Source organism: Acinonyx jubatus, chromosome E4, assembly GCF_027475565.1.
Source record: "Acinonyx jubatus isolate Ajub_Pintada_27869175 chromosome E4, VMU_Ajub_asm_v1.0, whole genome shotgun sequence".
In the NCBI taxonomy this organism is placed as follows: domain Eukaryota; kingdom Metazoa; phylum Chordata; class Mammalia; order Carnivora; family Felidae; genus Acinonyx; species Acinonyx jubatus.
Genome location: NC_069395.1, coordinates 8120466 through 8146150, shown reverse-complemented (window position 1 = coordinate 8146150; position 25685 = coordinate 8120466). Strand labels below are relative to the sequence as shown.

Sequence of the window (25685 nt, the reverse complement as noted above, 5' to 3'; positions counted from 1 at the left end):
CAGCGCATGGCCAGATACTGGGCTCAATCACATGAGCCGTGAGATCATGACCTGAGCCTAAGTTAAGAGTCGGACACTTAACCTACTGAGCCACCCAAGCGCCCCTGTATTTCCCTGTTTCTAAGTAGCATATGCACACTTACGTTACTGATTTTGTTTTTCAATTAAGACTTTATGTATTAATCTCCTATTATTTTGTTATTCTTTCATTGTCCTGGTCATTCATTAGGCCCTTGGAACCAGGAATCTTACATCCTTCAGTTCTGGGAAGTTTTCCTGTATTATTTCTGTGAAATTGTGGTTTGTAATAAGAAAAGTGTTCTTGGTTTCTGTCCTCTTCCTGACAATGAGCTCTTACAACCCTTGCATTTTCCCAAGTGATAAGGGCTATAAAAGTGAAGTGGGGTAGGTGGGGCAGATATAGAGGAAGGTGGAAGGAGAGGTTTTGTTATTCATAAGAGCCTATTTCAACCACACCTGAAGTTATGTTAATGAGGCAAACTTTTGGAAAGACCCTAAGGAGGAGAGGGAGCTGGTTGCCAGGGAAACCATCTTTGGATTAGAGGCTTCAGGCCCAACTCCTACTTTTGGGGAGGGAAGAGGGACTGGGACTCGACTTAACCAGCAATGGCCAATGATTTAATCAGTCACACCTACAAAGTGAAACCCAAGGAGGGCATCATGGAAACCCTGATTTATAGCTGATCGGTCAGAAGCACAGGTGACAACCTGTGATTGGTGTCTCAAGTGGGAAGTAGTTTATAGGGCTGCATCCTTAACTTTTGGGATCTGATGCTAATTCAGGGTAAATAGTGTTAGAATTGAATTGAGTTGGAGGACACTGGGTTGGAATAGAGTTAGAGAATTGGATGGTGTGGGAAACCCTCTTCCCCAGTTTGGTGGCCAGGAGTAAATAGTGTAGAAAGAAGAAATAGACTTTCCACTTCTTTGATGATTTCTTCCTATTTATTCTCTCTTTGTGGAACTTTTTGTGTGTTTGGTGTTTTACCTCTTGGTTGAGCCTTTAAACCCACCCCCTCTCCCATCCCTGGCTGCCCTTTCCTTCCATATTAATTTCCTTAGCTTATTTGTTTATTTGTTTTTTGCTTTATCTTTTATGGAGATTTCTTTAACTTTTCCAAGTCTTCTATTGACTCTATTTCTTTTTCTTTCTTTTTTTTTTTAAGTTTATTCAATTATTTTGAGAAAGAGAAAGAGCGCATGCTCGCAAATGGGGGAGGGGCAGAGAGAGAGGGAGAGAGAGGATCCCAAGAAGGCTCAGCACTGGTCAGTGCAGAACCTGACTTGGGGCTTGATTCCACAAACCATGAGATCATGACCTGAGCCCAAGAGTCAGAAAATTAACCAACTGAGCCACCCAGGTGACCTCTTTATGTCTATTATATGATTAATTCCTAAGGATTCTTTCTTATTCTCTATTACCTTTTTATGGTAGGATTTTCCTTCACCTTATAAAATTCCTCTTTTTTAATCTCTGTGAAGATATTGAGTACAATGCTTATTTTAGAGTTTTTTATGCTCTATGAGTTATCTTTTTCTCCAAATGTCTTTTTTATATTTGTTTGTGTTGGTCTCTACTGCATGGGCTAGTTGGAGCTGGGGGCTTTGTCTCTCTGTTTGCATTTATGAGTGAAAGCTCTAGGCTGTTGATTGAAAACCGTGTGGGGTTGGCTCATTGACTGGTGGGTTTCCGATGATGATCAGGCCCATCATATCGGTCTTTTGTTGGGAACTCTCAAAACTTGATTTTTCACCTGAACTAAAAGCTAATCCATTTTTTTCCAGAGAATAATTTTTCAAGTTTTATCTGGGGGATCTCCAGCTTTTATGCTGGCATTCTGAAAGTGAGGTAGGAGAAGGAAGCTGAGGTCTTCTCATTCAGTATGCAGAACTTTTCTCTTCATTTTCCTTCTTCTTCTTCTTCTTCTTTTTTTAATGTTTATTTATTTATTTTGAGAGAAAGAGAGCATGAACAGGAAAGGAGCAGAGAGAGGAAGAGAGAGAATCCCAAGTGCTGGAAGGGCCGTGAAAGAATTCATTCAAGACAGACCAAAGGAGACAGCAGTTTATTGAATATATTTCAAGGGAGCCGTGAGCAGGACAGCAAAGGAGAGGCTGTCTTTCATGAGGCAGTGGGTCAGGGCTGTTTCTAAAGGGGGAAGGTTGGGGGCGCCTGGGTGACTCCATCTGTTAAGCATCTGACTCTTGATTTCAGCTCAGGTCGTGATCTCACAGTTCATGAGTTCGAGCCCCGCATCGGGCTCTGCACTGACAGCGTGGAGGCGCCTCCTTGGGATTCTGTCTCCAATCTCTCTGTCCCTACCTCTCCCTCTTCTTTCAAAATAAGTAAATAAACTTTAAAAAACCCGGGGCTTGGGGGGAAGGTGAGGAGGTATGGCACATGGAATCTTCCCCTTTTTTGGAAACTGTGTCTGGTTGTAAGTAGCCCATTGGTCAGTTAGGGCCCATGGATATTTTGGGGTGGGTTGCCTGATGGGCCTGTTTGTATTCAGCCAAGTGGTCACTGTGAGCCCTTTCTACATTTCATTGCTCAAGCCTGTTGTCTAAAAGCAGCCTCTACAGGTTATAATTTCTCAATTGTTTTCATTTAAAAAACATTTTTTTTTAATGTTTATTTATTTCTGAGAGAGACAGAGTGCGAGCAGGGGAGGGGCAGAGAGAAAGGGAGGCACAGAATCTGAAGCAGGCTCCAGGCTCTGAGCTGTCAGCACAGAGCCGGACGCAGGGCTTGAACCCACGAACTGTGAGATCATGACCTGAGCCAAAGTCCGACACTTAACTGACTGAGCCACTCAGGCGCCCCTCATTTTTTTTTTTTTTTAAAGTAGGCTTCCAGTCTAGCACAGGGCTTGAACTCAGGACCCTGCGATCAAGACCTGAGCTGAGATCAAGAGCTGGACGTTTAACCAACTGAGCCACCCAGGCACCCTTCAATTGCTTTTATTTATTTACTTATTTAACATTTTTATTTTATTTTATTTATTTTGAGAGAGACAGAGATAGAGCAAGTCGGGGAGGGGCAGAGAGAGATTGGGAGACAATCTTAAGCAGGTTCTGTGCTGTCAGCGTAGAGCTGGATGTGGGGCTTGATCCCATGAATCATGAGATCATGACCTGAGCAGAAACCAAGAATCGCAGGCTTAACTGAATGAGCCACCCAGGCGCTCTGAATCATTTATTTAAATAACTCGTTCCTTGTTTTTGCTTCTGCAATAGTGTGATTTTTAAGAAATATCTATTTGGCCATTCAGATGACCAAAATATATTTCTCACATATATATTTGGTCTTCATCCACAGTTCTGGGCTCACAGCCCCTCAGACCCTTGGAAATTCCTGAGAGTGATAAAGGTGCCTTTTATCATATAAATGAAAGTGACATTTGGACCCCACCCAAGGGTGGGGCTGGTTGCCCAAAGGGCAGACCTAGTTATTAGAGGATGGCAACTTTTAGTCTGACCTTGCAACCTCCTGACCTCAGGACCTGAACCCTGGGGAGCCGGGGAGGGGAGAGGGGCTGGAGGCGGAACCAGCCAATGGGCCAATGACTTAGTCAATCTACACTAGGCACTGAAGCCTCTCGAAAAACCCAAGAGGACCGGGTTGGGAGAGCTGTGTTGGTGAACGCGAGGAGGCTCAGGAGGAGTGGCAGCTGGAGAAGTCTGGAAGCCGCGGCGCCCTTTCCCCACACCTTGCCCCAGGCATCTTCATCTGACCCGGTGATTCACCAGCACACCCTTTACTGGTAAGTGTGAGGAAGTGTTTCCCTGACTTCTGAGAGCCACTCTAGCAAACGGAAAGGAGCTAAGGAGGAGGCGGCTGGGCCTTCCAGACCCTGGGCGCTGGGTGGGGAGCCCGGGTTGCAGCCTGTGACTTGTGAGCGGTGCGTGGGGTGGGCGGTGGGGGGGGTCTTGCGGACCTGAGCCCCCAGCCTGGGGGATCTGATGCTCTCTCTGGGTACGGAATGTCGGAATTCCGTTCTCGGACACAGTGCTGGCTTCCAAGACTTCTTTGGTGTTGTGTGGGAACCCCATTTCCCCACGTTGAGATCAGGAACAAGACAGAGCCCGATTCAAGGCTCAAGCTCACAAACCAGGAGATCGTCACCTGAGCCGGAACCCAGAGCCAGATGCTTAACCGACTGAGCCACCCAGGCGCCCCTATATATTACCTCTTTTTACACCATAGTGGCAAAGCATACATACTGTTCTGCGCTTCGTGCATTTTACTGATCTATATAAAGATTATTTTATATCAGTATATAGTATTGTTTCATATATATATGTAGAGCTTACATTAATATATATATTACATTAAAAATATATATATATGTAGAGCTTACATTAAATCTTTGTGATCTTTGCCAAACTGATGGTTCAAAAAATGATATCTTGGTGTGTACCTAATTTGTAGTTTTCATATAATAAATGGACTGAGTGTGATAGCTCAGATTTAAGCCATTTGTATTTCTTTTTAGTTGAATTCCTTATTAACATCCCTTGCTCATTTTCTTTTAGATTATTATTGATCTGCAGGAGGCTTTTATATTTGGAGAAATTAATCCTTATGATATAATTTGCAAATACTTTCTTCCAGTTTTTCATTTACCTTTTGGTTTTACTTACGGTGTTTTTTGCTATAGAGAAAAGTTTTATTTTATATAGTCAAATTTATCAATATTTTATTTTAGGAGTTCTAGGAATTTCAAAATAGTCTAGGAGGCTTTTATACGGAGAGTATAAAGCATTGCTCCCATTATCTTGCAAAGCATTTTTTTTTTTTTTGGTTAGTTATCCTGATATGTATTTGAGATATGGATCCAACTTAATTTTTTCCAAATAGATACTCAGTGGTTCTAGATTTGTAGGCAGATGATAATACAGTTGCAAAATATATAAAAAAATATTTTTCGAACTACAAGGAGAAATGAGCAAATGCATAATCTTGGGCAGAGACTTTTAACCCCTTTCTCTTAACAACTGATAGATCCGATATTTAAGAAGCCTAATACAAGGGATGCATTTCTAGCAAGAGTGATCAGAAGAAAAGGAAGAAGTCACAAAGAACCCTGTCAGAAATTTCAAAAAGTGCCATGCATGTAGGTTCTGTAGCCACTGAAATGATAGTAAGAGGATCTTGGGAATAAGTTTGCCAATAATGAAGTAACACGTTTCTAGTAAATCGAATTTGCTCGAGTGGCCACGGGAGTGAAATCGAGAATGTGTGAAGTCCTGTAACTGTTCAAACAAATTGAATCTAATGAAACACTTTTCCACAAAAGAAGTTCCAAGTTCAGAATGCTTTACCGTTTTGTTTCTGGATAGTATTTAAAGGACAAAGACCAACAGTCTTATACATACTCCTTCACAGAACTGGAAAAAAAAAGTAGCACTTTACAGCCACAATAACTTCGATATCGATAATCTGCAAAGATATCGTGAGAAATAAAATTGATTGACCTGCCCCTTTCAGATGTAAAAATCCCAAACAAGTTGTACTATTAATACATCAAATCACTCAACATGTAAAAAGGGTACGCATTCTGAATGAGTTGAGTTTATTTCAGTAAGACAGGGTTAGTATAATATTAAAATATCAATACGGTGTGGCATGTCAGCCGAATAAAGGAGCAAAATAATAGTGTTAATTGAATAGATGTAGTAAAGGCGCATAATAGAATCCAACATGCATTCATTTTGAAAGCTTTTTATAAACTAGGAATACCAAGAAAGTATTCTTAATCTGGTCAAAATTGTCTATAAAAAACTACAAATGACATATTCTCCTCCTCACTCCAAGACACAATCCTTTTTTAAAAATTGTTTTAATGTTTATTTTTGAGAGAGAAACAGAGAGACAGAGAGACAAAGTGTGAGCAGGCGAGGGGCAGAGAGAGAGGGAGACACAGAGTCTGAAGCGGGCTCCAGGCTCCGCCGCTGTCAGCACAGAGCCCGACGTGGGGCTCGAACTCACAAACCGCGAGATCATGACCTGAGCCGAAGTTGGACCCTGAACCGACTGAGCCACCCAGGTGCCTCTAGAGATTTTATTTTTAAGTTTTCTCTACCCAACATGGGGCTCAAACACACAACCCTGACATAGAGAGTTGCATGCTCTACCCACTGAGCCAGTCAGGTGCCCCACGAAAATAAAATCATTTTAAAATCCCTACAAATTAATAAAAAAGACAAGACTATCCAATATAAAAATAGTCAAGAAACTTAAATAGGAGTGTCACCATCTAAATCGTTTGTAAACACATGAAAACATGCTCAATCTTCTTACCAATTGGGGAATGAGAAATTAAAACTTCAATATGACACCAGTACATAACTTCTAGAATGTCTATAATTTAAAATACAGACAAGTACACGGAGGATGTGGGGAAGTTGGAGCTCTCATACTCTCCGGGTGGGAGTGTCAGTTATTACACATACTTTGGAAGCATCGTTTACTAAAGCCAAATATGCACACACCTTAAGATCCAACAATTTTACTTTTAAATACATATTTAACATGGTGCACACAGATGTGTACCAGCAGACGTACAAGAATGTTCATATCTGCATTATGCATCACAGCCCCACGTTGAAAACAATCCACAGGGTGCCTGGGTTGCTCAGTCTGTTAAGCGTCCAACTTTGGCTCAGGTCATGATCTTGGCGTTGGTGGGTTCCAGCCCCACGTCGGGCTCTGTGCTGACAGCTCAGAGCCTGGAGCCCGCTTCGGATTCTGTGTTTCCCTCCCTCTCTGCCCCTCCCCTGCTCTCTCTCTCTCTCTCAAAAATTATAAACTTTAAAAAAGTAGAATACCATTTATATGAAATTCAAACTGAAAATCTCAATTAAACTTGAGATATACACTTAAAAATTATACAAAAAATGAAGAGGTGTGGTTGTCATAAAAGTTAGGATAATTGCTATGTTCAGTGGGGAGAAAGGGAATTATGATGGGAATGGGGTACAGAATCTGGGCAACTGAATCCTATTTCTTGTCCTAGGTGATAGTTACCAGTGTTGATAATAATTCATTAGGTGACACATTTGTGGTTTCTATGCTTTTGTGGAAATATAACGTATTTAGTAGTAAAGATATATAAAGGAGGAACATATTTTACATCCTGTTTTAATTAATTAATTTTTTTAGTGTTTATTTTTGAGAGAGAGAGACAGAGCGTGAGTGGGAGAGGGGCAGAGAGAGAGAGAGAGAGGGAGACACAGAATCCGAAGCAGGTTCCAGGCTCTGAGCTGTCAGCACAGAGCCCGACACGGGGCTCGAACTCAGGAACCATGAGATCATGACCTGAGCCGAAGTCGGACGCTTAACCTACTGAGCCACCCAAGCGCCCCTTACATCCTCTTTTATGTGTTAAGGTCAGAAATGCAACTGAAATAAAAATTTCATGAAATAATACCTTTACTATGTGTGATACACTCAGATATATCCGATTCTTTTCTCTCCTTTTGTCTTCCATCTCATTCCATTTTTATTTCTTTACTCATTTTTGAGAGAGCACAAGCAAGGATGGGGCAGAGGAGGGGAGAGAGAGAATCTTTAGCTGGCTGTGCACCCAGTGCAAGGCCCTACTTGAGGCTTGATCCAGGATCTTGGGATCATGACCTGAGGCGAAATCAACAGTCAGATGCTGAACTGACTGAGCCACATGGATTCCCCCATCTCATTCCATTAAAAAAAAAAACAAAAAACAAAAAACAAACAAAAAAAAAAACGCTGGCCATAAGCTACACTTTTTTATTCTATTTTATTTTATTTTACTTTATTTACCTATACCATGATTTTTTAATTAATTAATTTTTTTTTATTTACATGCAAGTTAGTTAGCATACAGTGCAACAATGATTTCAGGAGTAGATTCCTTAATGCCCTTTATCCGTTTAGCCCTTACCCACTCCCACAACCCCTCCAGTAGCCCTCTGTTCTCCATATTTATGGGTCTCTTCTGTTTTGTTTTTTTTTTAAATTTTTTTTTCAACGTTTTTTATTTATTTTTGGGACAGAGAGAGACAGAGCATGAACGGGGGAGGGGCAGAGAGAGAGGGAGACACAGAATCGGAAACAGGCTCCAGGCTCCGAGCCATCAGCCCAGAGCCTGACGCGGGGCTCGAACTCATGGACCGCGAGATGGTGACCTGGCTGAAGTCGGACGCTTAACCGACTGCGCCACCCAGGCGCCCCAGGGTCTCTTCTGTTTTGTCCCCACCCCTGTTTTTATATTATTTTTGCTTCCTTTCCCTTATGTTCATCTGTTTTGTCTCTTAAAGTCCTCATATGAGTGAAATCATGATATTTATTTGTCTTTCTCTGACCGACTAATTTTGCTTAGCATAATACCCTCTAGTTCCATCCACGTAGTTGTAAATTGGCCGTAGGCATTCACCCTGGCATTAAGAAACTCTTGGGGTTCCTGGTGTAGCGACTGAATTGATCCCAACTGAATTCCCAGTCGAATTCCAAGTTGGGATCAGAAATACCCATCTCTCTCTGGCAGGGTTGCTCACTGTCAACACCGCTGGCATTTGGGGCTGGATAATTCTTTGTTGTGGATGCTTGTCTTGTACACTGTAGGTACTTAGCACCGTCTCTGGTCTCTTCCTGCTAGGTGCCAGTAACCCCCCTCCCCCCCACCACACACACACACCTCCAGTTGTGACTCCCTAGCAGGCAAAATTACCTCTGTTGAGGGAACCACTACTCTAGAGGCTCTATAACTTTCTAAACTTGGCTCTGCCTTTATAAAGAATCCATAAATTAGCATTTCTTGAACATTAGTGCACATTAGCGTCACCCGGATATTCTGTCTGAGAAATGGGCTGGGAATGTGCCTTCTTAACAAAGATCCCAGGTGACTCTGATTCAGGTATTTCCAAAGATCACACTTTAAGATGACTGCCCTCTTGAATGAAAATTCCCTTGGAGGCATTAGAATGTTCCAGATATATTAGTTTTCAAGGGACAGGTCAATGCACTGGAAGATAATAAGCTTCTGCTGGGCAAGAAATCATGCAAAACATCCAAGGTCTCTTTAGGGGGCAGATCTGGTGCAGACACCGGTGAAATCACAGCCATGGGGTCTGTTCTCTGTGTCATTGTTCTGTGACGTGTGCGGAGCTCACCGGGGAGGGGCTGTGGAACCACAGAAACTGAGTCTGACCTTTCTGAGTCCGCGATTTCCCTGAAGCTCACCCAGAAGCATGAACCAGCATCCCTAGTAAAGACACTGCCGTAGCATTTGCCAATTACTTCATGCCTGATGGAGAAGCTGAAATGCCTTCCCATACTTCAGATTTTTTTTTTTTCATCCCAGTTAATTGTTCTTCCTAAATTGAATGATCTATTTTTGGAACTAAAAGAGATGCAGTGTAGGGAGAGAGGAACCGACAAAGCCCAAGGCAGAGAGGGGAGGTAGTCGGAGGAAATGCAGGAAGAGAGGGGATACTGAGTGAATCATCTCCCCCCCTAGCAAACACATCAAAAGCAGAGGAAGGGCGTTCTCCCCTTGCGAGCAGGTGGGTGACACAGGAGGGGCTGGGAGTCTTGCTGAAAAGATGAACACACGAAATGAAACAGGGCAAAATTCTGGGAGTCGTTGTGACCCGGAGGCTCAGGCCGTAAAAGTCATCGGGTGTTACCTTGGAGCTCTCTAGTGGGTGAGAGCGCATTCTTATCACCGAATCAGAAGATGAGAAACCCTGCTCCTTTACCCTATTTCCTACTGGAAATTTATTTGAAAAGCGCTGTGGCCTTAAAATGTGCAACTGTCTAGTGGACGTGATGCCAAGACTGGCGGGTCTTCGGATGCATTTCGTCCACAGGCGCGTCCGATGAGGCACGTGTGCCCCCAGATACGTGTATTTCTAGTGAACCCAGAGCTGGAAGTAACATCCCCCTCAGCCAGACCCTCTGGCTGTTACCAAAAATGCACTTGAAAAAAGGGTAGGCAAGTATTGGACCTGACCATCGGCGTGGATATCGGCATCATGCGTTTTATTGCCTCTGTAAATAATGCTTCTGTTAACTCCAGTGGCTTCCTCTGATCCTTCTGCAGCCTGAACGTCATGCTCAAAGCTTTGGAGCCTGCCCACGCTAGCCATCTCTGCTGCTTCTCCTGTCTCAATTGTAGTTACATCTTTAAAAGACTGTCGTTTATGCTGTGAAATGTTTAGTAGAACTACAAAGCAGATCACACGTCATTTTCTTCAAAACACATAAGCATTTTGGCCTGCAAAAGAGACTACTCCGAAGACAGCCAGCTCGACTTTAAAATGCATGGGGGAAAGCAGAGACCTTTCCAAGGCCCATATGATCACGCCATTCCTTTCACCCCTCAGTGGATATTTTAACGATGCGTGCAGTTCACTCCTGAAATGATTCAACTAAGGAAAGGGAGAGGCGGCCGACCCCTGGCTACGTTTGCCTTGTACCTGCCACGGGGGGTCCGGAAGAGGAGCTCCTTGACTGTCCACGGCATCAGTTTTTCCCCTTCTCCTGCCATTTTCGTCCAAGCATCCAGGGGGTAGCACATCCGTATTTCTCCGTGTGTCCGAGCAGTTGATTTCCGGCCACTTTACCAGGAGACTCTAACATCACAGGGGTGGAGAATGGAGCATGGGCAAAGAAAGGAAAGATCGTGGGAATGATAGCGTTCAACCAAACAGGCTTTGCAGATCCCTTTCACGCCAGGTTATAACACAAGGGTTGTAGGATCGAAAGATCCTTGCTTTCTTCCTCACGCATGTCCACGTTCGGGCTGATTGAGTAAATTTCCATTTGGTTCTAGATAGCTTCTAAAGGAGATGAGGTCCTATAGTGCAGTGACAAAGAATACGGGCTTTGCAGCGGGCATGCCTGGGTTGAGATTTTGGCTTCATCTAGATTCGTGCAACCTTGGGAAAACCGAGTGACCTCGAGTCAATGACCACCTCTTTATGCATATTGACTCCTCTGTAAAATTAGAATAATAGTAGTGTGTGTCACTACTGTGAGGCTGAAATGTGTAGTTGGATGGAAAAATAGCTGGAATGAGGGGCGCCTGGGTGGCTCGGTCGGTTGAGCGTCCGACTTCGGCTCAGGTCATGATCTCGCGGTTCGTGAGTTCGAGCCCCGCGTCGGGCTCTGTGCCGACAGCTCGGAGCCTGGGGCCCACTTCAGATTCTGTGCCTCCCTCTCTCTCTGCCACTCCGCCGCTCACACACAGTTTCTGTCTCTCTCTCTCTCTCTCTAAAATGTAAATAAACATTAAAAATTTAAAAAAAGATAGTTGGAATGGTTGGTTCTGGTCTACTCATTACGAAAAATAGAAGTTATATTGTTGGTGTTATTAGTATTATCTCTTTTATACATTCAAAATCACTGACAATGATGTGGGAGATTGAATTCTAACAAATTCTGGGGAGAAATATCAACAGTCAGGGATGGGGTGCTCCTCCTATCCATAGGTATTGAGATAGCTCACACTTTGAGTAACCCCGTCAAGTCCTTCCAGAACCTCTCTGGATTTTATATTTCTGGAATGCCCCTGGGAGTGTTATAAAGCATATTCATCTGGATTCAAAGATGGGATATTTTTTTTTCTAGAATTGCCCTGTGACATCCTATCTTGAGTTTGTTCTTTCCGGGGAGTCTTACAGGAGTAAGAAATGGAAATGTTTCCGGTTATTTGAATGTGGTTCAGGTGTGGGTCCTTATTCACTTCTGTTACCATGTGTTTGGTCAGGAGTTGAGTGCTGTTTTTGGCACCTAAGTTGTCAAATCCACCATTAATTGAATAATCCGCTTAACCCTGATTTTCTGGGTCCACAGGTGGTTATCGTGGCTATGCTTCTGCTATTTTTATATTGTTTTTATTTCAGATGTAGGAAACATCTACGCTGCAACTGTCTCTGTGGCCTAGTCTCACCTCAAAATCTGGTCCGGGGATCTTGATGGATTACTCTTTATGAGTGAGTAGAAGAATAAAAAGACGGTCTTCATTCACTGAAAGTGTATTTGCTCATTGAATATTTACCAAGCCCCCATTATACATGTAAGTTACTGTGTTTGCTATTGAGAACAGACTGTTGACTGAGATGGACCCCGCCACCTGCCCTCATGGGTGCATTTTGGTGGGAAAAGTACAGCGGTTGCTCTGTGACTATGTAATGAAGACATGAGACCAAATCTGAGCGGTCAGAGATGTTTTCTTGAAGAAGTAACATCAAGCTGAGGTTTGAAGGATGACTAGGCATTTATTAAATGGGGAGGAAGAGAAGAAAGAGGCAGAAGGAATAGCGTGTATGGCCCTGGGCATGGCAAGAACACGGTGAAATGATGTGAAGGAAGGTGGATGCAGAGAAGAGGGGGGAGTTGGATGTGAGACAGGGAGAGGGAGGCAGAGACAGGCCAGGCAACGACTCAAGGCCAAGTGAGGAGTTTGAGCTTGACCCAGAAACAATGGGAAATCACGAAAGAGAGTGACCTGATCAGAACGGTGTTCTTTTTTCAAAAAAAAAAAAAAAATTTTTTTTAATGTTTATTTATTATTGAGAGACAGAGAGACACAGAGCGTGAGCAGGGGAGGGGTAGAGAGAGGGGGAGACACAGAATCGGAAGCAGGCTCCAGGCTCCGAGCTGTCAGCACAGAGCCCGATGCGGGGCTCCGACCCACAAACTGTGAGATCGTGACCTGAGCCGAAGTCGGTCGCCCAACCGACTGAGCCACCCAGGCGCCCCAGAATTGTGTTCTTAAACACACTGGCTACTTTGTGGGGGAGAGAGAGTTCGGACATAGGGAAAATGTTGAGTAGACCGTTAGTTTGGAGGAATTGTGAACAGGGGCCGTGGCAAGGTAGATGTGGATAGAAATGGGTACAACTGAGGAACATTTAGGGGATGACGCTGAAGAGGTATTGGTGATAAGAATACGGGAGGCGAGATTGCATACTTAACCATGAACCAGACTTCTGGTGGCCATCATCACAAAACAAGGGTTCGCTGCAGGAGAACCCAGTTAGGCGAAGTAGGGACAACATAGACTCAGTTCTGAACTCGTAAATTTGTGAAACCTTGGCAGGGGTGGTTTATAAATGATTAGCAACTGGCTGTCCAAAAAGAAGAAGAAGAAAAAAAAAATCCCTGAATTTGTAGCGTTGGCCAATTTCCGTAGTGTAAAAACTCCCATCATGGTGGATTTCAGCCTAGCCATCACACGACGGCCTTGAACGTGGAGTTGTGAAGAGATGCTTACAGCGAGCCCTCATGAGCCAGTGTAGCCTGGCTCCAGCACGCCAGTGACTGAAGAGACATCTAGAAGGAAATGACAAGAGGTGGGCGGATGTGTAATTATTGGGCTTACAAGGAGTGGTCCCAGCCAGGGTCCGCAATCATCAGTGTGTGAATGAGAATGCATACTTTGTGGAGTCAGAGTGTCTGGGTTGGTACCCAGACTCTGCCCTTATTAGCTTTACGATTGGGGGAAAATTACTTAGCCTCTGTAGGTCTCAGTTTTCACACATGTGAATGGGGATGATAACAGTAGGTGATTCATAGAGTAGCTTCCAGAGAAAAGCGTATGGAGATGGAGTTGCCACACCTGTCGGTTTGTCGTACGCATGTGCGAAATGAAATCCTTTCTTGTTGTTGTTGCTGTCTTTACCTTTACGTTTGTTTTATTTATTTATTTTTTTAATTAAAAACGTTTTTTTAACATTTACTTATTTTTTAGAGACAGAGAGAGAGAGACAGAGCATGAGCAGGGGAGGGGCAGAGAGAGAGGGAGACAAGGAATCCGAAGCAGGCTCCAGGCTCCGAGGCATCAGCACAGAGCCTGATGCGGGGCTCGAACTCACGAACCGCGAGATCATGACCTGAGCCAAAGTTGGACGCTTAACTGACTGAGCCACCCAGGCGTCCCACTTTTACGTTTGTTTTAAATGTGCTCTCCCTTAGGTTGGTTATTTCTCTTGATAACTTCTCCAAGTTTGTAAGCATGTATGAACATTTTGGGATTCTAGTCTGTCACTAAGGGCTGTGTGGCCTTGAGTGGATTACCTAAACTAGGAGTTAAATTTCACCTTTGTGATACTAGATCATGCCAGACGAACTCTGAGGGCTTTCTTAGACCCTAAACGATATATGATATGACCTTTCGCAAATCCTAAAATTCTTGGTCATCTTTGATATCTTTCTTTCTCTCACCTCCTGAACCCAATTAGATTTCAATTCTTGTCCATTTTGCGTCCACAGTCTCTCTCATCCCTGACTTTTCTCCACCTCTGCCTCCAACTCTCCATCTCTGTCCTCTGCCACTTTATTGTAAGCTCTTGTTACTGCTTGTCAGACTATTACGGTGGCCCTCATCAGGTCTGGGACCACTAAAGTGGCTCCCTAGACAGTCTTCCTGCTTCCTTGTCATTTCTCCTTTTAGTGCATTTTATAACATTGCCAATTAAACTCTCCACGTTTGTACTTACTTTTTATTCTCATGCTATGTCCTTCTTTTAAGGCTAATTCAAATAATAGTCTGTTCTTTAATATCAGCTTTTGATCATCTACTCTTGTGAAGTTTATTATTCACGCCAATAAACACCATCATCATACCATTTCTCTTAAATGCTAAGCGTATATAAAAAAAAAATCCTGGTTCTTTTATCAGGGTGGTTGGTGTATATAGAAATTAAACTGCTTGTAGGTCTTTTTTTTTTTTATTTTTAGAAAGACCATTTTCCATACACAAAAGAGTTGAATAAACGTGGCAGTCGATTCTTTTGTGAAGGCAGCAAGCAAAAATTTGTCGTTTTGGGATTTGATATTTTTTCAACACAAAAACACAGCCATCGTCTTCTTTTTGTTTCATTCACCTTGTGAGTTTTGGATGTGTTTCGCAGGCATATCTGTTGTATTTTTTTTCCTTAAGGTCAATGGATCCATAATCCATAAATTAAGGAATGATTATCAACGTGTCATTTTCTAATAATCTGCTGGTTCTGTGTTATGACATCACTTAAATATCCGAGTTGTAGTTCTGGAGACTACTTGCTTGTTTCCTCTTTGACCAAGAGATTGGTCTCCTAAAAGTAATTTAAGTGGAGTCGAAATCCAATTAACTTCGCAATTCCATGAACCATAACATCATTTTAGCAAATGATTCTAGTTAGAGTATTAGGAAAACCCAAGTCATTGCTTGCTTCCTTCAACAGTAGAGAGAGGGGAGGAAACAAAGAGGAGGGAGGGGGGAAGTAGTTCCAAACATCTATTTTTCCAGTTATTAGCCAGAGTATTGGATAAGACAGCTGGAGACTGATACAGTCTTTAAGATGTCATATGATTTCTGGGCGTCTCTTTCTGTCTCTAAAAGTGGAGTATAGGAGTAGAAAACATGCCCATGTGACATTGGTCAGCTTTCAGGGTACCTCATTCTGCAAAGTGAGAAAAATGTTGATTCTTACATTGTTGTGTCTAATATTGGGATACATTTTAGGATAAAATCTATTTTTCTATTATTATGTTTATTTGCATAATGGCATCAGCCATATCTTGGACCAGTAAGCCATTTAGAAACGCATCTTTGAAATCTTTGAATCCATGTCTTTATTTACATATTTGTGTATGTGTATAAATATAGGTGTATGTGTCATGTCATTCACATATATACTCACATATAATATATAGAAAGAGAGAGGCATTGCTTCAGTGGCAGGGTGTTTTTGTTTGTTCGTTTCTAATCTGCTAAAATGCCTGTCTGGGAATAAAACACTTTTTTTTTTAAATGTTTATTTATTTTTGAGAGAGATAAAGAGAGAGACAGAGTGTGAGCGGGGGAGGGGCAGAGAGAGAAGGAGACGCAGGATCTGAAGCAGGCTCCAGGCTCCGAGCCATCAGCACAGAGCCCGATGCAGGGCTGACTCGTGATCCGCGAGATCCTGACCTGAGCCGAAGTCGGATGCTCAACCGACTGAGCCACCCAGGCGCCCTACGAATAAAACACTTTTTAATTGTATTAGCCCCTAAATTTTTAGTGTTTTTTTTCTTGTGAAATCAAAGTTCAGTGAACCTGAACTTTCATGTCTTCTTAGTAGTTGAATGTGGCAGAATTTTGGCATGATATAGTGATATTGAGGCATGTAAGAAGAAAAAATTCTACCTTCTAAAAGTTAATTTTTTAACTAAATAAATATTAAGAACAAGAACAAGTATTTGCTCTTGTAGTAAATTCTGCAGTGAGAAAGAATGAATATCTGGGAATAAGATAGCGGTGTTTCTGACTTAACGTGAAAGGTGCAGTCTTGCAAAATTTTCTGTGGAACACATGTATGTCGCATGAACCTTACTTCCTTCTCTCATAAAACCTGAGCCCCCGGGGATAAATAAATGGTCTCTACGTGTGTAGTAATGTTAAATTTGTGTATCATAATCGCATGGTGAATTCTTTTGAATTAACACATTTTTACATTTAAATTTTATCCATTACGGTTGCCGTAACTTTGAAAAGTAGACATTTTGTCAGAAAACTTACTGAAAAGTTACTGGGGAAGTTGGACTTTCATTAAGAAGAATTTACAGAACCCATGGGGCACCTGGGTGGCTCAGCTGGTTAAGTGTCTCTCTCTCTTTTTTTTTTTATTAAAAAAAATGTTTATTTATTTTTGAGGGAGAGGCAGAGTGTGAGTGGGGAGGGGCACAGAGAGAGGGAGACACAAAATCCGAAGCAGGCTCCAGACTGTCAGCAAAGCCTGACACGGGGCTCGAACTCACAAACTGTGAGATCATGGCCTGAGCCGAAGTCAGACACTTAACGGACTGAGCCACCCAGGGGCCCCAAGTGTCTGACTCTTGATTTAGGCTCAGGTCTTGATCTCATGGTTTGTGAGATCAAGCCCCCTGTAGGGCTCTACTCTGGCAGCATGAAGCCTGCTTGGGGTCCTCTGTCTCTCCCTCTCTCTCTCTGCCCCTCTGCTGCTTGAGCTCTCTCTCTCTCTCAAAAAAAATAAATCAATATTAAAAAAAGAGAATGACATAATAGCTGTAGTGCCTCCTGTTTGAGGTCTCTAGTGCACCTTGAAAAGATTAAGATTAAGTCGTGTTTGTGTATGTGCCAAGCTCCTTGATTTTTATTTATTCATTTATTATTTTTAGAGAGAGGGCACAAGCGAGTGAGGGGCAGAGAGAGAGAGAGAGAGAGAGAGAGAGAATCCCACGAGAGACAAAGAGAGAGAGAGAAAGAGGGAAGGAGAGAGAGAGAAGAGGGGCTCACCTGAAGGAGGGCTTGTGTTCACCCAATGAGGGGCTCGAACTCACCAACCATGAGATCCTGACCTGAGCTGAATGAAGTAAGATGCTTAACCGACTGAGCCCCCCGGGAGCCCCTCCTTGCTTTCTTTGCTTATCTCATTTAATTTTCAAGATCATCCTGTAAAATAAGGGTGACATTTCACTCTGCCAGTCTCTGCCATGGCCCTGCAGGTGCCCCAGTGCTACCTGACTTCCCGGCTGCAGCCCCAGATTCCCAGTAGCTTGATTTCTCACAGGCACCTTGCTCCAGCTTGCCAAGCTCTGAGTTCCCATGTGGTCTCTATGGCAACCAGCTCTGTCGCCGGTTCTGGTACTGGTGCATGCTGGAGGATGCCTCCTTCCCACTGAGTCCCAGATCTCACTTCTTCTGAGCATCGTGAGGCTCTGTTCAAACACATCCCAGAAGGTCTGAACAGGGACTTCTGCACACTTTAGTGTGATCTTATTTTATATGTTATATGTATAATAGCTACTAAAGGCAGGTATATTAATATAACATCATGTAATAGATACACTGGTGTTATGTAAATAAATTATGTAATATAATTTATATGTAAGCTACATACTTTATCTATATTATAAATTTGTACGTATATTATAGGCATTTCTGAAGGTATCGTAAAAGGCAACTTCATTATTTTTGCTAGCCTCTCTCCATGCTACTTCTCGCAATTAACTCTAAAAATGACTTCTCCCTTTTGGATTTCTTAATCTCTGAGGGCGTCCCTGTCTAACCAGTCATCCAAGCTACCCTTTCCAGCATTTTCTTTGACTTACCTTCGCTTCTTCGTGTCTCTAATATGTCAACCGGAAGCAGTACATTTTATCTCCAAAATATCTCATATGAGGACTATTGAAAATAGTTGTAATTATGTCATTCCCTTGGTTAAAAATCTTCTTCACTGAGTTTAGAATAGAATAAGGTAGGATACATTTTCACATTCCACCTGTAACATTTATTTATTTATTTATTTATTTATTTATTTATTTAAATGTTTTTATTTATTTTTGAGACAGAGAGCGACAGAGCATGAGCAGGCGACGGGCAGAGAGAGAGGGAGACACAGAATCTGAAGCAGGCTCCAGGCTCTGCTCTGTCAGCACAGAGCCTGACGCGGGGCCTGAACTCACAGACTGCAAAATCATGACCTGAGCTGAAGTTGGCCGCTTAACCAACTCAGCCACCTAGCCGCCCCCACCTGTAACATTTATTTCCTCACCATCCTTGGCTACATGCTTCATAACCTGTGATTTGACCATGTTTTTTTTTTTTTTTTAAATGTGTATTAATTTGTTTTGAGAGAGAGAGAGAGTGCGAGCATGAGTGGGGGAGAGGCAGAGAGCAAGGGAGAGAGAGAATCCCAAGCAGGCTCTGCCGTGTTGGTTCGGAGCCAGACCCAGGGCTCAAACTCATGAACGGAACCATGAGATCATGACCTGAGCTGAAATTAAGAGTTATATGCTTAACCAACTGAGCCACCCAGGCACTCCTGACCATGGGCCTTAATCAATAATCATGCCTTGTTCTCTGGAGCTTCTGTGTCTCTGGACACACTTTTCCCCTTGCCAAGATCATGCTGGTGCTATATGACCTATCTTTCTAGACTGAAATGTCACTCTTCTATGAAGCTTCCCTGGGTCCTGCTATCTTTAAGACAAAATTAATCTGTGCCTCCTCTGTTTCCCTGGTAGGTCTGTTCACACCACCATTATTATATTCATGATGCTTCAAAATAATTAGATATTTATGTGTCTTACCCTATGGACCCCGAGCTCCTTCAAACCAGGGACTATGTTTCATTGACTTTTGCAACACCTTATACTATGCCTTGTTTAACACAGAAATAAGCGACTAAAATAGCTCAAAGGAGTAGTTTTATCCTATCACATAAGGCAGGGCAGAAGTGGAGAGGACAATGCAGTGGATAAGTGGTCAACTCACTGGAAATGCAGAAAATGTTGAAACTGTTGCAAGGCACAGACATGATCTTTTCATTCACACTGAACAAATACTTATTTTAGGGATAGTCTCATTATTCCCTTGCAAGGATTAAATTTCTTTTTACTGTGTTAAAAGATGGGAACACAGGGTTCCTTTACTCAAGAAGTTTTCCTCTCGCGACTAAGATCAAGTATAATTTCCCCCTTTAAGGTCAAATGGACAAAGTGAGAGAAACTTACATGATCGCCAGGCACCTGGCCCCGAGTGGGCGGGGAAGAAACAAAATAGCAAAAGCAAGACTATTAGGTGCTACCCAAAGAAAGATCGGTCAGAACCGAAGACGCAACAATTCGGAAATGCAATGGTATTCAATAGGAAAAATGGGGGTTAGGGTAGAAATAACTTGCCAGGGCTTCTATTCTATAAAGTGAAGTATGGCTGTGACTGTTGGTAGGTCATCGTTTCCGGGCCTCGTTGTTTTCACAGAAATGCCGAATGTCCACACCGGCTCTCACTTGACTCTGGTTCGGTGATTTTTGTGAACCGCGCGGGAGGAAGCCAGGAGTCCCCCGGGAAGCGGCTGGTGGGGGTGGGGTGGGGCAGCTGGTGGGGTAATGGTGCAGCGGCTTGTGAAACAGCCCGGGCTCTCCATTCTCCACCAGAGAACTTCCAGTCGACCGATTTTACAAAGGAGGTTTCTGTGTGCGAGTTTGTTTGAAGAAAGTTTCCTGGCTTCAAAAAGTTTTTAAAACCCTTGATCATGCCTAGGTCTAGTCCTTTTATTTTTAGGGATGCAGAAAATGAGACCCAGAAAATTCAAGTTGACCCCTCTGGAGCCACACAACTGTTAGTGTATAAGCAACTAGTTGGCAAAGTCGTTTGCTTTTTATTTTTGTCGCTGTTGTTATCGACTCAGTTTGCTCAAAGATGTGGGGAGTGACAGCCATTAGGGTACTGGGGAGAGGGGAGGACCATAGGTTAAGGACTAGGGTGGGGACCTCGTGACAAGGACTTGTGCTTTTCTGCAAAATGAGAAGACAAGTTAGAAGCTTTCTCTCCCATTTCTTCCCTCCTTCTAGAATGCTGCTCTCGGTCCTATGAATCTCTGCAACAGCTTTTCCTCCAGAATAATCACAAGGTCTCCAATTGAACTAACTGCTTTATTATACATGTGTATTATATATGTATAATATATATTATAAATACATGTATTTTGGGTGGATATATGTATGTATAATGTATAACACTTGATAATGCAATTGATGTGAATTCTGGATGGCCTGTAGAATGTGATTATAGAATTCAGAGGAAATTCTTTGTTTGCAGAGAAGTTTCAAAAATTCGTCACACATTGGTCTTAAGATAGATTGGATTTACCCAAGCAAGAGATCTTTCTCTTCCAGGATTCCATTCCTCTATGATGCTGGAGGATAGGGTGTGGTCACTAGCATAATCGCCGGGGGGGGGGGGGGGGGGGGGGGGGAATCAAACAGGGGAGTGGCTGGAAGACTTTTTCCTGTCCCTCGATCACAAAAGAAATCAGGAATTTAGTTTTAGGTGGTAGAGTGATGCATATAAGCAGTGGAGAAAGACTACAATGAGAGTTTGTGTTGGGAGGGAAGAGAGAAGGTTCCGTTTAGCGGCAGGATATGAGGTTCTCGGACATCCCCACAATGTGACGGGGAGATGATTCCGTTGGACGTAAGTAGCCAAACAAAGAGGCATAAAAGGGCTCTGTGTGAAAATCAAAATGAGTTGCACAATGAAAGTGTATGATTCGGGCAAACGCGAGAATACTAGAAGGAAGAACGAAGGCTGAATTCTGCAGTAGGAAATAGAAGATGAACAACAGACAGAACAAGTCTAAGGGAGACCCAGTTTGGACTGAGTGAACTCGCAGAAATGTTGAGACGGGGAGACACTGCCACATGAGATGATATTGGAAAATGAGAGTGGAAAAGCCAGGGATGTCGTGTTGAAAATTAACACAAAGGAGCAGGAGCAGAGGAATATCTATCTAAAGACATTCTAGGCAGTTGACCAGGTAAAGGCGGAGGAGTAAATAATGTGGCCATTAAAATTGCAAAATTAAGCTTCTCTCTTGTTTTGGGGGGAATTAGAACGAGTTCACGCAGAATAAAGCAATTACCACACATGAGCTCCAGTTAAGGTTTCTGGCCTCCCGATGGCACGCATGGCTTTGTGCTATGAAATCAGAGGAGACAAGACCGAGGCGTGTCATTGACATTCCAGCAAGTTGCGAAGTGTATGTTTCAGGGCAGAACCAGGCTTTGTCAACTTCAGGAATGAATTCAGAAAGGCTTCGATTTAGCAGAAGGGGGATTCTCAGATTAAAAAGATCAAATTGGGAGTCAGCAGCACAGATGAAAAATGTCTAATTTGTGCACGTGTGTGTGTGTGTGTGTGTGCGCGCTCGCGCACGGGCACGGGTGTGGGTGCCATGATGAAATAAAAAGGGACTGGAGCACTGCCAGTAATTTAAGCATTTAAAGATACAATTGTTTCATTAATATTTACTATTAGCTGTTTAAATATTCGTGACGCCTGGCCTCCCCTCCCTGTCGAACAGTGTCGACCACTAGCTCAGCGCACCGAGGTCTCAATTAGCCATTCAGGCCGACAGGACACTCTCAGCCGAGGGGCCCTCAGCCTGCAATGGGCTGAACACAGATGATGAGTTGGTCTGTGGCCATAGGCCGGAGTGAAACAGACTTTCCCTGGGCTGAGTTTACAGCACAACAGAGGTTACAGAAAGATCGTCCCCTCAAGAACACAGAGAGGAACACTTTAGGAATATGTAAGTGAACATGGACAAGTGAAAAACCTCTGCCTACCGAGCATGGTGTCCCCTGGGGAGCAGTAGTGAGATGTGAGCCCCGCTAGAACTCACGAACTGGGAGATCATGACCTGAGCCGAACTCAAGAGTCAGAGGCTTAACCGACTGAGCCACCCAGGTGCCCGAGATGACCTCGTTTCTAATCCTGGTTAAACAGTCTGTGTGAAATAGGACTGGGAGGGGGTGCCTGTGAAGGAGGTGCTGGGAAGGCAGTTTTTACGCGCCTCAGCACTGCCCGTTGCTGTGGTCTCGGGCTCTCCTACGTGGAACACGATGGCAGCACAGGTTCACCTTAATTGTCCCTCTCATGTCTATCTCTCCTCTACACTGTGAGCTTCCGGAGAACCTCGACTACGTTGCGTTTATTGTGCTATTTCAAGAGTCTAGCTGGCATATTGGCCAGTAGGTGTAGCAACCCTTTTTTCAATAGCTTAGCCTCTGGGAAGACAGGGCGGATATTAGAACGTGGTATTCGTAAAAGTAGCTGGATGGTTCTATCCCTTGTGTGAGTCTCCAGCCATTGTGGAGGTGCCCACGTGCAAGGCAAGAGAGGCATTGCTGTCCGTTAATAAAATAAAATAAGATAAATTAATAAAATAAAATAAAATAAAATAATAGCTTCTTTTTAATTTCCTCTGGACCCTCTGGAAACCGGCAATGATAGTGTCGGCTTGAATAATGGCTTGTCATGCGTGTCCTGATCCCCAGAACCTGTGGATATGTTCGTTATCTTCCGTGACAAAGAGGACTTTGAGAGTCTGCTCAAGGTGAAGGGCCAGGATAAAATGAGATCACCTGGATTATTTTGGTCAATCCAATCGAATCACACGAGTCCTTAAGAAAGGAAGGGGAAGGCAAGAAAGTGGGTGGGAGAGATGCCACACGGGAAGGATCTGGCCTCCAACTGCCTGCTTTGACGACGGAGAAGGAGGCCACAAGGCAAGGAGTGTGAGTGGCTTTTCAAAACCAGGACCTCAGTCCTACAGCCGCAAGGAATTCAATTTTGTCAACAACCCGAATGAGGAGGCTTCTCCCCTGGAGCCTCCGGAAGGGAACCAAGACCTCTGACATTTTCATTCGAGTCCAGCGAAACTCCACTTCTGACCTATGGAGCCGTAAGAGAATACATTTGTGTTTTTCCGCCACTGCATTTGTGGTCCTTTTTTTTTAGGGCAGCAACAGAGAACTAACATAGCATCTCTGACGAGCAGACTGCATTTCCCGTTAAGCTTTCAGACCCTCCCCGGACTTTAATGACACTGAGGCCGTACTGAGCCATTTACCAGCGGTGAAGGATGAACTCAAAGTGCACCCGAAGGGTCCTTTTCTCTCCCTAGGAAGGGGCACTGAGCTCTCATTGTGGTCACCGTCTCCTTGGGGGCTCTTTGGGCTCCCGTTGGGTTTAAGGAGGGGAGCCAGGTACGCAGCCTGACTTTTAATTTGTAGGATTTAGTTTGTTCCAGCAAATGTCTCCAGAGCTCTTGTCACGCACAAAGTGAAATCACCTATACGCTGTATCTTTAAAAGCCGGGCAAGTGCACAGAGCAGCGGCAGCGGTCAATACCAATTTCCACATCTGGATCAATACCGTGGGATGGCTCTGTAGCTGCAGAGATCGTTCCACACGCGCACGCAGGGAGAGGGAGGGCCGGCCGGAGGAAGGGAATTGGTTTTAATGATTTCATGGCTCTGAGTAGTCCCCTCTCTCCCTCTTTCCTTTAAAAGACATAAATGCATAAAATTAGGAACCAAATTTACGAACCTGTCAGCCTGCCTCCAAGCCAGCTTCTTTCCCTCACCTGTCACCCACAGTGGCATCCGATCGAGCAAATGGCCTTAGTCTGTGCGCGGGTGACACGGATGGCGGAGAGGAAAGCGAGAACACGCTTTGCAGTCGTGCAATGATAACATACGTTCTTCATTTACAGCGGGCCTCTCCGTGAGGCCCTCGGAGGGCAGTCTCCTTAATTCACAAATAGAAAACAAGGGCGGGCGGCTTGTTGGCCAGCACGCAGTTGACGTCTCCGTGGTGCCTGAACGCGTGTGCTTGGATAAGGTGGAACTGAAGCGTTTTCCGGGGCTCTCGCACTGCAGCCCGACCGGGTAGTTCTGAGTGATGGAGTCTCCCTCGTGGGAGGGACGGGGGAGCTGTTTTTCACAGGCAGACTTGGAGCTGCCAGGAGGTTGCAACTGTGATGGAAACAGCAGGGGAAGCACAGGAATCCGATGCCATTAGCTTTGCTGGATGCTTTCCCGGTAGGTCAGGGTCTCGACCGTTTCTCCCCCTGGGAGTGGACGCAGCTCTGACTCCACAGCGCCTCTGGGAGGCCCGGGCGGCCACGCTCTGCGGACACACAGCCCATTAGCTGGCCTCCAAAGAAGGCTGACCCTCACTCCGAGTAGGCAAGCTCATCATCCGGAGGAGCCAAACAAAGGAATAAATATGTCCCCTCTGGGCCCTGACATAATGGGAAGCTTGATCCTCGGCTTGGTAAATGCCACAGCCTCAACCGTGACCGGCTCAGTCTCGAAGACGGATCAGATGACTTCCAGGGGTGGTTCTGTGCGACGCCCAGCTGCAGGGCTGGGAGGTGGCGTGAAGGAGAGTGACTTTCCCGAAGAGTCATCATAAAACTTCCCTTCCTCTTCCTCCTCTCTTGTATTGCATTCCGCTCTACGGTTTTACAAGGCATTGCATGTAGGTTAGCTCCCCTCCTCCTCCGGGCAGCCCCGTGCATTTGATCCCTTTCCCGTGCCTGAGGCTTGGAGAGAGAGTCTCCTGGGGAGGGAAGGTGATCATTGCCCTGGGGGAATTAGGGAGCTGGGGACCGGATAGGCCAGCGGCCAGCGAGCCCCTGGAGTGTCAGGGCAGGCCAGGAGCAGGGCAGCAAAGACCCATATCATCTTTCACTCTGATGCTGTACGTTTCCACAAATAGAAGCAGAATCATAGACTCGTCACATTCTAGCCGCCCGATTAAAAATAGGCTGACTCTCCACGTGGACTTCAGCCAGCTGGGCCTGGGTTCATTTTGTCCTTCAGCAGGGATCCCACACCCATTCCCCCGAAAGGACAGACTCGAAGCACTAACTCGGCAGGGTGAGCCCTGGAAGGCAACACGTTTCTGAGATCATTACGGCTTTCCTTTGAGAGCCAGTAAATCCCCGCTGGATTAATCTTCGCCAAACAAGATTTGAGAAAAGCGCAAAATGCTAACCATTGAAAATGCTCCCGATATTTTGCAAACAGTCCCCCCTTGCTTCATACACATTCTCAAACTGCCCACACCGTATGGAATACTTCCTGATGCTTGCTTTATGGCTCCCCCCAAAACCCCCTAAATCAATTAACAGCAATTTGCTTGATTATGAAACTATAAACACAGATATAAAAAGTGCCCATAAACCTCCCAATAAAGCACCCAACAAAACAAAGTCTTCTGGCTAACGGCTAAATTAAGTGGGGTTTTGGTTGTTGTTGTTGTTGTGTGTCATCATGTGGGTCCCCCGTTAGCCCAATGAGAGGTTTGTTAGAAGATGTTCACTGGAGCACAGGTGAT

At 44.2% G+C, this 25685-nt stretch overlaps 1 long non-coding RNA gene across 5 annotated transcripts in view; it reads left to right on the top strand.

Moving 5' to 3' along the window:
• Positions 1–16945, top strand: part of LOC106965569 (uncharacterized) — a 35296-nt gene extending 18351 nt beyond the window's left edge. For 2 of the 5 annotated variants that reach the window (XR_003425762.2, XR_008292898.1), the window contains 2 exons: positions 3608–3785; positions 11911–16945. This is a non-coding gene — a long non-coding RNA (uncharacterized LOC106965569). Of the gene's footprint in view, positions 1–3607; positions 3792–4031; positions 6530–11910 lie in introns of those variants that run through there. The other 3 variants (XR_008292899.1, XR_008292900.1, XR_008292901.1) reach the window with 3 other exon arrangements.
• The last annotated feature ends 8740 nt before the right edge of the window (positions 16946–25685 follow it).